The following is a 12911-nucleotide window of genomic DNA, read 5'->3' as shown; positions in this document are numbered from 1 at the left end:
CCCCCCCCCCAGAACAAGGAAGAGTGATGACCTGCCAAGCCACTTTGGCCCGGGCTATCTGAGTGTCATGCCCTGACCAAAGGAATTTTCCTGATCAACCTCTCTACTTGGCTGATACAAGAACTCAAGAAGCTCCAACAAGAAGTATTGTATCACATAGTAGCCAGCAGCACCTAGTTGGCCACTACAACTTTGTCTGCCAGAGAAAGTCGTGCGGAGCTCCAATGTAACAGCTTCCTCCTGATAGACAGGAGGAGGGGAGCAATCTGTTGCTCAGGAGACAAGTCCAAACCAACCTGATAGCCCAAGTACCGAACTGTGATCCCTAGGGAAATCCACCTGAAACCCTCACCTAGCATCCAATCGGGCACATGAGCACTACCAACCGAGAAAGCCACTGTCTTTCTCCAGTTAATCAGTGCACCAGATGCACAACAGAAGATCTCTAGAGCGTGCTCACACCTGTGAAGGCTGGCCTCCTGGCCATCCAAGTACAAGGCTGAGTCGTCTGCAAACTCAGTGTCTAGTAGCCTAAGCCTTGTAAACCAACTTGTAGAGACACCAAAAACCTCCTCGTCACCTCAGCATAGAACAAAAAGAGGAAGGGGGCAGAGGGCTGCCCTATCAGACCAAATGTGTGAGCATGAAATGATCACCTCTACCTCCTGACAAAAGAACCTGACTCTGTGTCCGTTTGTACAAAGCTGACACCCCTCTGATCCAAGCATCTGAGAAGCCCATCCTGCGTAGAGTGCCCTCAAGAAAGTCCACGTCAACTCTGTCATAGGCCTTCTCAAAATCGAGAAGAAGAATTCTTAGCTTCACGAAGCCGCGCTAGGGCAGAAGCCTCCCAAAAAGTAAAGATGTTGTCAAGGATGCTCCTCCAACCAAGGATTGTCTGGATACTGCTCCTACATCCTCTACAAGGAAGCAACTCCCCGTCGGAGACGCTACTCCTCCTCTCTCGCTACAGCCAGACGAGCCATAGACTCTTGGAGAAAGAAACGACTAAGTTCAGCTAGTCCTGAGGCTACTCTATCAATAGGATAATCCTGTTGAGGCGTAGGCTATGGTGGGTGATAGCAATGAGCAACCATGGCTTTGGAGATGGCATGCAGTAGAGAAACGGGAGAGAGAGAGAGAGAGAGCAGAGATCGATACAGCTTAAAGTAAAAACATGTTATCTTAATTGAGAAAATAACCTTACATATATAGCTTTCCATTCTTTCCATGCAATGGCCATGCAGACTGGAACTGCCTGCTATAGGCTGTGCCCACGGGCTTGACATACCTAACAATCCCCCCCTCAAGCCTAAACTAGACAAACAACTCATGATACCTTGAGTTTTTAGTGTACTCGTCAGTCGTGAGTTTTAGGTTCTCTCACAACCAAGGACTTTTGGTGTATCCATAACCTGGTGCTATGTCAGGAATCCCCCCTAGAACAGATAGGGTGTAGGCAAAATATTTAGCTACCAAAAGTGGAGTTTTTGGTTCACTACCAAACCTTGGGTTTTAGGTGTACCCGATAACCTCACGAGACGTGGGACAAAAAATGGGAGGTTTGACCACTGATATGTGGCAGTGTCTAGAGCCCGTACAATTTTGATATGATGAAAATTGACAAGCATGAAAATATTCGACGACAGATAATGTAAAAGAAGGCTTTGGCTGGAAAGTATATGACAAAACAAGACTATAACATTGAGCTGGTAGAATAATTTGTGAAAACTTGTATTGCAATCTCGAAGCATATCTTCATGTGTAGGATTTGTTGATGTACTGAATGCTTGAAGCAAATCTGCATGGTCTGCATCACTTGCCTCATTTCTAGTTGTATCTGAACCACTTCAGTTGGTCAACAATACTTTGAATCAAACGCCATATGGTCTCTCCAATTGAGTCCCATGTACTCAAAGGCCTCTTCTAAAATATCTTGCTTTATATCATGAGTTTGCCGAGCTTCGTTTATAGACTGTAGCTGCTTTGAAGGTGGTTCAAGAACCCGAAAATTATTATGACCCGATATAAATGCCACGGAGGGAACGTGTCTTAATTTGACACAGGGGCCTACTTTCTGAATGTGCACAAAAAATCTCTTGGGATTTCCACCTGCAATCACAAATTTTGAACAATTGAATGCCGATGGACACTCTCTTTTGACCGCAACAGACCACATGAGTGAGAACTTCCCCTTGAATGGAAAGAGGGCCAGTAATATAGTGGGCGGACAAAACCAAAAGTAAAAAATTAACTTTGTGATTTTAAAGATAGAATGAACAAAAACTCTATTGCAGACAGGTGATGACGAGCAAGACGATTTCACTTCACAGCAGCGGACTGTAGAGGCCGATTTGGGCGACGCTCAAGAGTCGAGAGCTCACAAAAAGCCAGGGCGATTCGGTTGATACCAATTTTGTTCAGTTTGACGGGCGTGCTTCCTCTTTGTAGGCGGCTGCTCCCATGCCGTGTCAAGCCAAGGTTGAGAGCATAAGCTCTAATACCAGATGTTGAGGAACAGGCTATGGTGGTTGGTAGTGGTGAGCAACCATGGCTTTGGAGATGGCGTGCAGCAGAGAAACGGGGGAGAGAGAGAGAGAGAGCATAGATTGATGCATCTTAAAGTAAAAACAAGTTATCTTAATTGAGAAAATAACCTTACATATATAGATTTCCATGCTTGCCATGCAATGGCCATGCAGACTCTAACTGTCTGCTATAGGCTGTTGCAACTGGCTTGATATACCTAACAAATCTTGCATGTCTAAGCTCTCTATCCAAAGAGCCTCCACTCGCTCTCTTAGTGTAGAGTCTAGCAAGATCAGGGATGCGAAGCATTGTGCTCCCCCTCCTCTATCTATATGTCATTGTGAGGATCATTGGTGCATGGTCCGAGAAGGAAGTCCTTGCAAGAATGCGAATTGTCCCACCCAAGTTACAAAAATGGTCACTAGTGTAGAAGCGATCTAGCCGTGATAGATTTACTCCTTCCACTCTGTGGTCCAAATAAGAGAAGGCCAGGGCTATCTGAGGGCCTCACAAAGCTAGAATGCTGTCACACATCCAAAACCCTCAGAGTCACACAAAACCACTCCCATGCTACCAGCTCAACTCCATGCACAGTAGCATGGCTACCACCGATCCCGTCAGAGGGGTCCTCCAACATGTTGAAGTCAACCCCTATGCACCACTACTCTATCTGCAACAAAGACTCAACAATTTGTGACCAAAACTCTGCTCAGGCACTTGCCACATTGGGCGCATAGATGTTCAAGAAGCCCACAAGACAACCCTAAACATGCATTGTGATCCACTAAGCCCTGCCTGGCACAATAATCCCTCTTCCCACAATAGCCTGCTACAAAGAATCTGCAACAGCCATACATACCCCACCCTGGATGCCTCCAGGTCCAAAAGTAGCTGACCAAAAAGTATCATCTTGTCCACGCAAGAGCTAACCACAACGTCCAATGCGGCTCTCACACAGATGATGCTCATGTAGCATAAGAAGGTCAAACTCTCCTCCCACAAGGCATCACTAAAGCTCTTGATGCAGTCGTCCCCTCTGATGCTGAAACTGGGGCCCACCTAATCCCTGTACGTTCCATGAGCCAATCCTCATGGGGACTGAGAGAGAATAGATGCTGCCACAGCAGCTAAACGTGATAGCTTCAAGGCTGGCTTTGATGGGGCGTAATCCGCATCCGAGCATCCTCTAGATAGGCGTGACTGTAAAGAGTGCGTGGCCTAAGCCCAAGTAGACCGAGTCGTGCGTAAAGTAACCTCCTTTGTCCAGGAATCCTCATGAATGTGTACATAGCATGGTGGGCACTGCATATCAACAAAGAAGTTAACCACAGTGTGTCTACATCCTGCTGCATATGGAGGTGTCACAGTAAACTTGGCCAATGGCCAAAGAGTCTGAAGCATGTCTGTAATTCCTAGGTCTCCCATGTGATGAGAGAACTCTAGCGCCTATGTCTGAAGCCACTACAAAATTGAGTCAAGAATCCACTTAGTTTGGTCCTTGCCGCAAAGAGGAAAAGAGAAGCCAACCACTGAGTCCAAAAGCCTCTATCCCCCTAGTTGCAAGGAACAGAACATGAAATCTGAAGCAGGCTGCCTCAAGGTCTGGTGAGAGTCACCAAGAAAGCGTGTAAAGTTGTAGGCAAAGAAGTCCCATTAGCATCGAATGTTGAAGCTCGTCAGACCATGAGGAACTGCTGCAAAGAGATACATTTGTACCTGAAGAGGGGGTCGCAAGAGAGGTTGTCCCTCTCTCGCCAAGCAACTAGTGGCAAAGCTACTGCTAAGAGATCTCCTAGCAGCCGAGGATGGCCTTGCCCCCTTAGTTGACTGTGAGACTGGAGCGGGAAGGGGGGTGAGGGAGCAGGAGGAGGGGGGGTATAAGAGGGGCAAGGGGGATTGGCAAGGGTAGGGGCGAAGAGGAGAGGCGGGGGGGAGGCTGAAGAGGAGGGGGGAACTTGGGGGGGGGGGACTGTCTATAACTCCTTGGTTTGAAGGTGAGGTGGAGGCTGGGGCAGGGACCTCGTCCTACTGAAGAGGACCGAATCGGTTCCCCGTGGAAACCCACTAGTGGTGGAAAGGCACCTGAGGACCACTCTAAGTGTCAGGCTGTCGTTGTGGCCCCTGCTGTTGTTGACCACGAACCTGCTTCAAACCCTCCTCCGCTGGAGCCCAAGGCTTGGAGGGTGGATATGCCTGTGTGCTGTGTGTCTCTGCCTGCTGCTGCTGGCTAGCCCTTGAAGATTGGGGTTGGTCCTGTGGTGAAGGTCGGGACCTCTTCCGTGGACAGGCCTTAAGATGGCCCATCTGTCGACAAATGAAGCACTAATTAGGGAGGCCCAAATACTCCACGCTCTGTCTAAACCAACCCCCACTCACGCGAGGAAGAAGGATGACCTTCGTGAGAGTGTGGGTGTCCCTAACCAGAACGTGAACTGAGGGAATGCTGGCCACCTTGGTAGCTACTGAGGCTATCATGCGAGGTGTCTCCAGGAAAGTCCCAATTGCTAAGCCTATCCTGGACAAAAGTGGTAGGTACTCCCTCCCCAAACCAAGAAAGCATACGAAGATAGGAAGGTCTGCCTCCTCTACCAAAACATCTAAAGCAGGGTCAAAACCATGTCTCCACTGTTGAAAGTGGGCTCAAACGGCTTGGATGGTCAAGCGGCTCATGTAAATGACCTTGGACGCCATCTCGGAGGTCTCAAACTCGATCTAATAGTAGCCTTGTCCGAGGAACTGAATGTCCAAGATCTTGCCCACCTCTGCAAGAAGGTGGGCCTAGAGAAGGTCACGCAGATCTCCTTTGCTAGGTCTCGTGCCGAGAATCTTGTAGCTGACGGAGGTCGCCTGGAGGCGCTCCACCTCTACTGCGAGGCTCCCTTGCTCTATCGGTGAAAGAGAAAGTCGGATGGTGGGCTCTACAGGGTCGGGCAAGGGGGGTTCTGAGGAGTCTCTCTAGGGTGGAGCATGAGTCTTCATTTGTGTCCGCTACTGTGGAGAAGGGCAAAATGGTGCTGACAAGATACGGCCCTTTGTTGAACGAGCACGCCAAAAATGCCAAAACTGTTGACGACTTCAACTGAGCAAGAACCGGGGGGAGGGGGTGGGGGTAGCGAAGGGGAAGATATGGGAGTACAAAGCTGGGATGGCGCGGGCTGAGGCTGAGGTGATCAAGCGAGTGGGCTGAGGCTGAGGCAAGCGAGTGGGCAGGCTAAATCTATTGCACGCTGGGACTCAGTGCAGGCAGCGGACAGGCATGGCTAGGCAACGCGTGCTGGAGGGTTGGGGGGGGGAGAGCGATGGCGCAAGAGAGGGGGTGTTGAGCGTGCACGAGGGGGTGAGCGAGGGCACCAACAAGCATTTTCCGTTGATGTGGCTTGATGAATTGCACATTTGGTTTATTTATCAGAGGATGCCTATCCTCTAGATATCAGTCCCCCTGTTGTTGGCATTGTAGCGTTTGTAGCATTTTTCATGTCTCTGAGTGGAGTAGAAAACCCTAGTGGTGGATTATTTGTCATGGTCAAGGGTCACTCAAATGTCTCAAGATAGTCCTTGACAAGCCCACTTTGGCTTAGTGCAACTTATCCCCTTTTTGTCCCTGGTAAGGTCTCTCAAAGTTTAAGTCTTTGTGGATTTTTGGTCTCTGGAAACTGGTTTTGGGTACCCTAAATGTTAGCCTGCAAGCTTCTCTTCCTGGCTATACCGAACTCAATTTGGAGTTGTCTATCAAAAGTTAGAGCAATTTTAGTAAACTGCACTAGAAACAGCACTCAGGACAGTCTCAGGACCAGAACACAGGAACTTTGGCTTGTTTCTTGGCCTCCCAAAAGTATGTTTAGTTCAAACTTGAGATTTGGGATATTCTCAAGTATGTCTATAGGCTCATCAAGTCAGATACCCCCACTATGCTGAGGTACATGGATTGCGATCCATGTTCCTCTGTCAAATATGTTTTCTCCAAATTTTGAATGTGTGTAGACAAGGTCATATGCAAGCTATATACCAATTTTCATCAAATTTTGAGGTTGAGATACATGGATCGCGATCCATGGTCAACCACATCTGGACTTGATCTCTTGGCAGCTTGTTGCACTATATGTCCACAAGCTAAATCTCAAATCTTTTTTAAATTGGACTTGGTTTGATAGGTCAAATATCTAGTATAAGGTATGCATAGTGGTTTTCTGTCTTTCACCTATTTTGCTCCCTTTTGACCCAAATTTGCTCAAATTTTTTCACAAATGGGCTTGGGGATATGTTTCCTTGTGTATGCACTACTGATCTGGAAAGTTTGAGGTCAGGCTATCACTATGGGTACATGGATCGTGATCCATGTTTGGAGCCCAAATTGACTTCTCTTGGTACCATCAGATTCAACATGATTAGTAGGTCCTATGGTATCAATTTTTCTTTTAAATGGATCTCTGGATTGAAGGTTAGGTCAATTCTGGCACTTGCTCAGAGTACTTGGTAGTTTTGGGCTTCTGGTTTGGTTTTTGATATCCAAATTCACTTTTGAAAAAACCACTAGAGTGCCTATGGTGTTCTCTAGCTATGGTACAAATATGGTATCAGTCTGTGACAAAGAAACATGGATCACGATCCATGTACCTATGTGTCAGAAGGTACTGAAACTTGACACACAACTTGTCCTTGGTCTCCTGATTCCAGCTATATGGTTTTTTTGTGATTTGGACTTGTTTAGGTCTGGCAAAAGTCTATTCACAGGTCTATTTTAGGGTTTTTCTCTTTGAGAAGTTTTTTGCTCTTTTGACCCACTTTTTGAACTTTTTTGACAATGCTTCTTTGGGGACTTTTGTTCACAATGGTCTCTGCTACAGGCTGGAAACATTTCTATCCAAAAATTTATCAGGGGTACATGGATCGTGATCCATGTTCCACCACTTTTGGACTTGATCTTTGATGTGTTGATAGCTTATGATATTGGTAGCTTGCTCCACAAAGAATTTTTGGATTTGGAGCAGTTTTGCCCAACCAAAATTGACTTCTACAGTCTTCTGTGACAGTTTTGACAATGTTCTATTTTTGGCTCTTTTGACCACTTTTTGCAACTTTTTTGCATATAATTCTTTTGGGAAAGTTGTTCCAAATGGTACTAGCTACCTATTGCTCAAATCTCGGCCAAATTTTTTTGATGACGTACATGGATTGTGATCCATGTTCCATCACATCTGAACACCAAATTTAGTCTGATAATTATCAGTAGTGTCGGTAGTCTATTCCACCACTTCTTTTTAAATTGGGATAAGAAATTCCTAAACAAAAGTGAGTTTTTATGTCTGCTTTGCTGTTTTTGAATAGTGTTTGTGTTTGGCTAGTTTGACCAATATTTTTTAATCTTTTAACATGGTGCCTTTTGGGAAAGTTGTCCCAAATGGTATCAGGGATGTACTTGTCAGATATCGGCCCAAAACGTCACATAGATCGCGATCCATGTTTGGCAGCTTTTTTCATGAGTTTTGTTCTGTTGGTTCTCTATTCCATGGAGAAGCCAAATCTCACCCCTTTTTGAATTTGGATCCCAAAAAGTTTAAAAACCCTAATTTTGTGTTTGAAATGCCTGTTTTGCTATTTTTGCCCTGACAGTCTATTCTTATGTGATTTTTGAGTTTTTCTCTTAAGAAAACTTGGTGAGAGCAGTATCCCACTAATGTACATTGTAACTAATGTACATTGTAACTGGTCACTTTCCTGCAAAATTGGTCTTTGTTGTACATGGATCGCAATCCATGTTCCTCCACAGAATCCGACCAAACTTTCCAGATAGTCTCCTAGTGCGCTTGATCCACAAATTTTTGTGAATTTGGATCACTTTTGTGGTCTCTACCATCAAATTTTAGAATTTTAGAGTTATGGTCATTTCGGCCAAAATATGATTTTCACTCTTTTTTTCCTCAATCTTTCAATCCAAATTTGATGGTGGTAGTTTCTACTTATCCTACAGTACTGAAATAAAACATGAAACAAAAACGAACAAAATAGCACGAAATAGAATCAAAACGAAAAACGAAACAGCACTCTGAAAGTAATGAGAAAATCAAAGAATGAAATGCTTTTGGCTATCTCACTCACAACCCTCTTTACTTCTCAAGAATAGCTCTAGCAAGTCCTCGACTTCTAGACTCTATCAAGCACAAAACATTGTGTCTAGCTGTTGACGGACGCAAAGCGAACCCCGAACCCTGACGGCCTCTAAAACGTCGGGGGTTGAATGGCACGCCTTGAGCCTGCCACGATAAAGTGAACAGGGGGCACCACCTAGCTTTGAGCGGGAGGGGTCGGGGAAAGAATATTAGCGTACCAAGGGGGGGGGTAATGAGAGTGGGGGGGGGGAAGTGTGGGGGGGTGTAAAGGGTGAGTGTAAGAATACGGGAGAGCGGAGGGGAGGGGGGGGGGGGGGGGTGAGTTTTTTTTTCTTTTTTTTTCTTTGATTTTTGAAAGTCATCTATCATTAGCCCTCTCCCTTTGGCTAGAGGCATTCATGCTTCTAGCCCTTCTTCTGCTTCTTCAGATGTAGAGTTAGAGGGTTCTCCCTCTTCTCGAATGTTTAGCATGAATTCTGGGTCAAACCTAAGAAAATACCTTTTCAGCCTCCATCCATTGACCCTAGTCTTGTGAATTCTCCCATCTGCTTCCATCAGCTTATAGCTGTCGTTGTCATAGCATTTCTTAATGATGAATGGGCTTTCCCATCTGGGTTGAAATTTCTTATCCTTCCTAGTGTCAAATCTGTTGTCGTATCGCAGTACTAACATGCCTTTTTCCAGTCCCTTTTCTTTAATCCCTTGGTTGAAAGTGAGCCGATGTCGTTCTACCTGTGCTGCATAGTGATTGATTGCTTCTTCCCTATCCAGTTGGAGTCTCTCCAGATCCAAGATGTGGTTTCGGAGGTTTACAATTGGATGATGTGTCTGGCTAGCCAAGACTCGTAAGCTGGCTATTTGTACCTCAATGGATAGAATTGCCTCCTTCCCATAAACTAGATGGAAAGGAGTGAAACCTAGTGATGTTCAGAACGTTGTTCTGTAGGCCCAAAGAGCTGCCATGAGATGTTTATCACAGTCCCCTGTGTGGTTGTTTACCTGTTTTGTGATGATTTTGCAAATCATTCTATTTACCTTCTCTACCAGACCATTGTATTGTGGATAGTATGGTGTGGAATGCCGACGTGTGATGCCTAGCTTCTTCATCAGTTCTCCCACCAAATCACCTCTGAATCCTGGTCCTCTATCTGATATTATCTCAAGAGGAGTGCGAAAACGGCAAACGATATGCTCAAAAATGACTTTGCCACCTCTTGGGCTTTAATGCGGGTGGTGGTCGTTGCTTTTGCCCATCGAGTCATGTATTCTACACCCACTATGATGTATAGTTTACCTGATTGGGCCCTTGGTAAAGGACCGATTGCATATGTTCCCCATTTCTCAAAAGGACCATATGAAATGATAGAGTTTTGTGGCTCATAGGTTAATGGGCAATCACTAGCCACTTGACAAGCCTTACATGTTTTACACCAATGGTGTACATCCCTGTTCAAACTAGGCCAAAAGTATCATGCCTATAGAATCTTCCTACTGGTGATATCTAGAGCAAAATGACCGCCGCAGACGCCGTCATGGAAACTTGAAATTACCTCTGTGATTTCACTAGAGGTTGGCACCCGCCTGAGAATTTGATCTTTGCCCTTACAATACAAGTGGTCGTCTATGAGGCGGTACCTAGTAGCCTTCCTTACCAGCCACCGTTTTTGGCCTTTGGTGTGTCCTGCTAGACATTCTCCTGTATCTAGAAAACTGATGACATCAGTCATAGCATCACTACCTTGTAAGAGGGGTAGTTTTAATTTGATTGCCCCTACGGGAACATCTTGTATTCTTTCTTTAGCTAGCGCATCTGCCTCTTGATTTTCTGCTCTGGGGACATGGAAGACTTTCACTGCTTCAAACCTTTTTAGGAGGTCCTTAACTTGGCGAAGTTGACCAAGTAAAACCTGATTTTTGCAATCCTAGGTGCCATTTATTTGCCTTATCAAAAGCAAAGCATCGTCAAACACATTTAGGCGTTGAATTCTTTGTGAAATACATTGTTCCAACCCAAGGATTAGGGCTGCATATTCTGCTTCATTGTTGGAGTGGGAGTGTAATGACTGCCCCATGGAGAATACTCTTTCTTACTGTTCATTGAAAATGACCATGCCTGCTGCAGACTGATCCATTGTTCTCTTGTATGCTCCGTCAAAGAAAAGAGAGTGAGCTCTCTCTATCCTAGGACTTTCCATCGTTGGTGTTTCTTCCTTTGCTTCCGTGTTGACCTTCAGCTTCTTCTCATAATGGCGATGAGTGAGAATTCCTGCTAAACTGACCCTGGTAGAGTTTTCTACTTGCATGGTGTAGTCAAAATCTTGTAGTCTAATTAACCACTTTGAGATTCTAGATGAGACATCCATGTGTCGCATTATATATCGGAAAACCTCCTCCATTGTCAGGATTACAAAGGGTCTAGGCAGGAGATAGGAGCGGAACTTTGTGGTAGCAAACATTAGTGCTAGAACCGTGTGTTCTACTTCGGTAAATCCTTTTTCTGACGGGGTCATGACCCGACTAGAGAAGTAAATAGGGCGCATGAAAGAAGTTTTGTGGTCCTTTTGCATTAGCACTGCTCCGAGTGTATCACTTCCCACACTAGGGTTCACATAAAATGGCTCGTCCTACTTAGGAGGTGAAATAGTGGGAAGCTTAGCTAGGATTTGCTTCACCTCAGTAAACTGTTGCTCGTTCTCTTCACTCCATGCGAAGAAATCTCTCTGGGTGAGTTGTTGTAGGGGAAGGACCACTTGAGATAGCAGGTGAATGAACCTGCTTAAGTATCTTACCTTCTGAAGGAAAGAAACCAGTCGCTTGGCAGTGTTGGGTGATGATAAAGATACCAGAGCCTGAATCTTGTTCGGGTCAGTCTCGATTCCTTTTGCTGAAATTACATGACCAAGGAGAGTGACTTTTCTCTCACCAATGTGACACTTGTCCACGTTAAGTTGGCTACCCAAGGTTTTCAGCCTGGTTAAGCCATCATAGACTTTGCTTAAATGAAGGGCTCGTGAGCTATAAATGCAAAACTCATCTATGAAAACCCGTATTGATGTTCCAAAGTAGGGTTGGAAAACAAAAGTCACATAGCGTTGAAATGTGGCAGAGATGTTAGTGAGGCCAAATGGCATCACTCTGTAGGCAAAACATCCCCATGGTGTGATGAAGGTTGTCTTCTTCTGATCCTCCTCCGCAATGCTAATCTGGAAGTATCCTGAGTAGCCATCGCATACCGTGTATCGCTTGTGACTTGCCACTTCATTGAGTATTTCATCCTGGAATGGGAGGGGAAAGTGGTCCCTCTTCGTGGCTGCATTGAGAGGTTTATAATCCACATACACTCTCCGCTTACCAATTTTTTTTGGTGTGACTACTACTGGGGAGACCCATTCTGAGTCTTCGACAGGATAGATGAAACCTGCTTGTAGCAAACTTCTCACTTCTTTAAGCAATGCCTCTTGTTGGATTACTCCAAGTCTTCTGAGCTTTTGTACTACGGGTTTACTGCCTTCCTTGAGCTTTATGTGGTGTTGTACTACTGTAATTCCTGTGATCTTATCATAGCCATCAATGAACAAAGTAGTGAAGTTACCTAGCATGGAGACATACTCCTTTCTTTCTTCATTGGTTAACTCATTGGAGAGCATTTTTTGTAGCTTACCTGCATTCTCCAAGGACTGCATACCTGATGATCCCTCTTGGTTTGTCGAGGTTCCTTCAGATTGTGTTAATCTATTTGGGTATTTAAGAATGACTCCCATTACTTCGATGCTACTGTCACTTCCGTCGGTGGTGGTCGTCTCTTCTCCTGAGGTAGACGAGTAGTCGCTGGTGGACTCGTCTTTTGAAGCCTCCAAGATCATGTTGCACTGCTTTCCAGTCCTCATGTCGTAGAATATGGACTTCCCTTTAGCATCCTTCATCTGGATCATCCCGATGCTCCAGTCTTGTTTAGCTTCCATAGCCATAAGCCAAAGCCTTCCAAGAATGATGGGGTAGCCGTCCCCTTTGTGTGGCATGACTAAGATGTCTACCTCCACTTCTGTATTGAATGCTTTTACTTTGACCACATTTACAATGCCTATGTATTTCACTCTTACATTGTTTGCCATCTTGGCTCGGTAGGGTACCGGCCTACTTACCTCTAGACCTAGATGGTGCATCATCTTTTCACTCATGACGCATATTTGCACTCCACCATCTATGTAGACGTTTAAAATCCGTTGCCCCTTGATGTGAGCGTCCATGGTTGGTAGGATGTCGTCAAGATCCCTC

This window comes from Adiantum capillus-veneris, chromosome 7 (genome assembly GCF_014529385.1).
Source record: "Adiantum capillus-veneris isolate H3 chromosome 7, ASM1452938v2, whole genome shotgun sequence".
NCBI classification, from domain to species: Eukaryota; Viridiplantae; Streptophyta; class Polypodiopsida; order Polypodiales; family Pteridaceae; genus Adiantum; species Adiantum capillus-veneris.
This window is presented reverse-complemented; position numbering follows the sequence as displayed.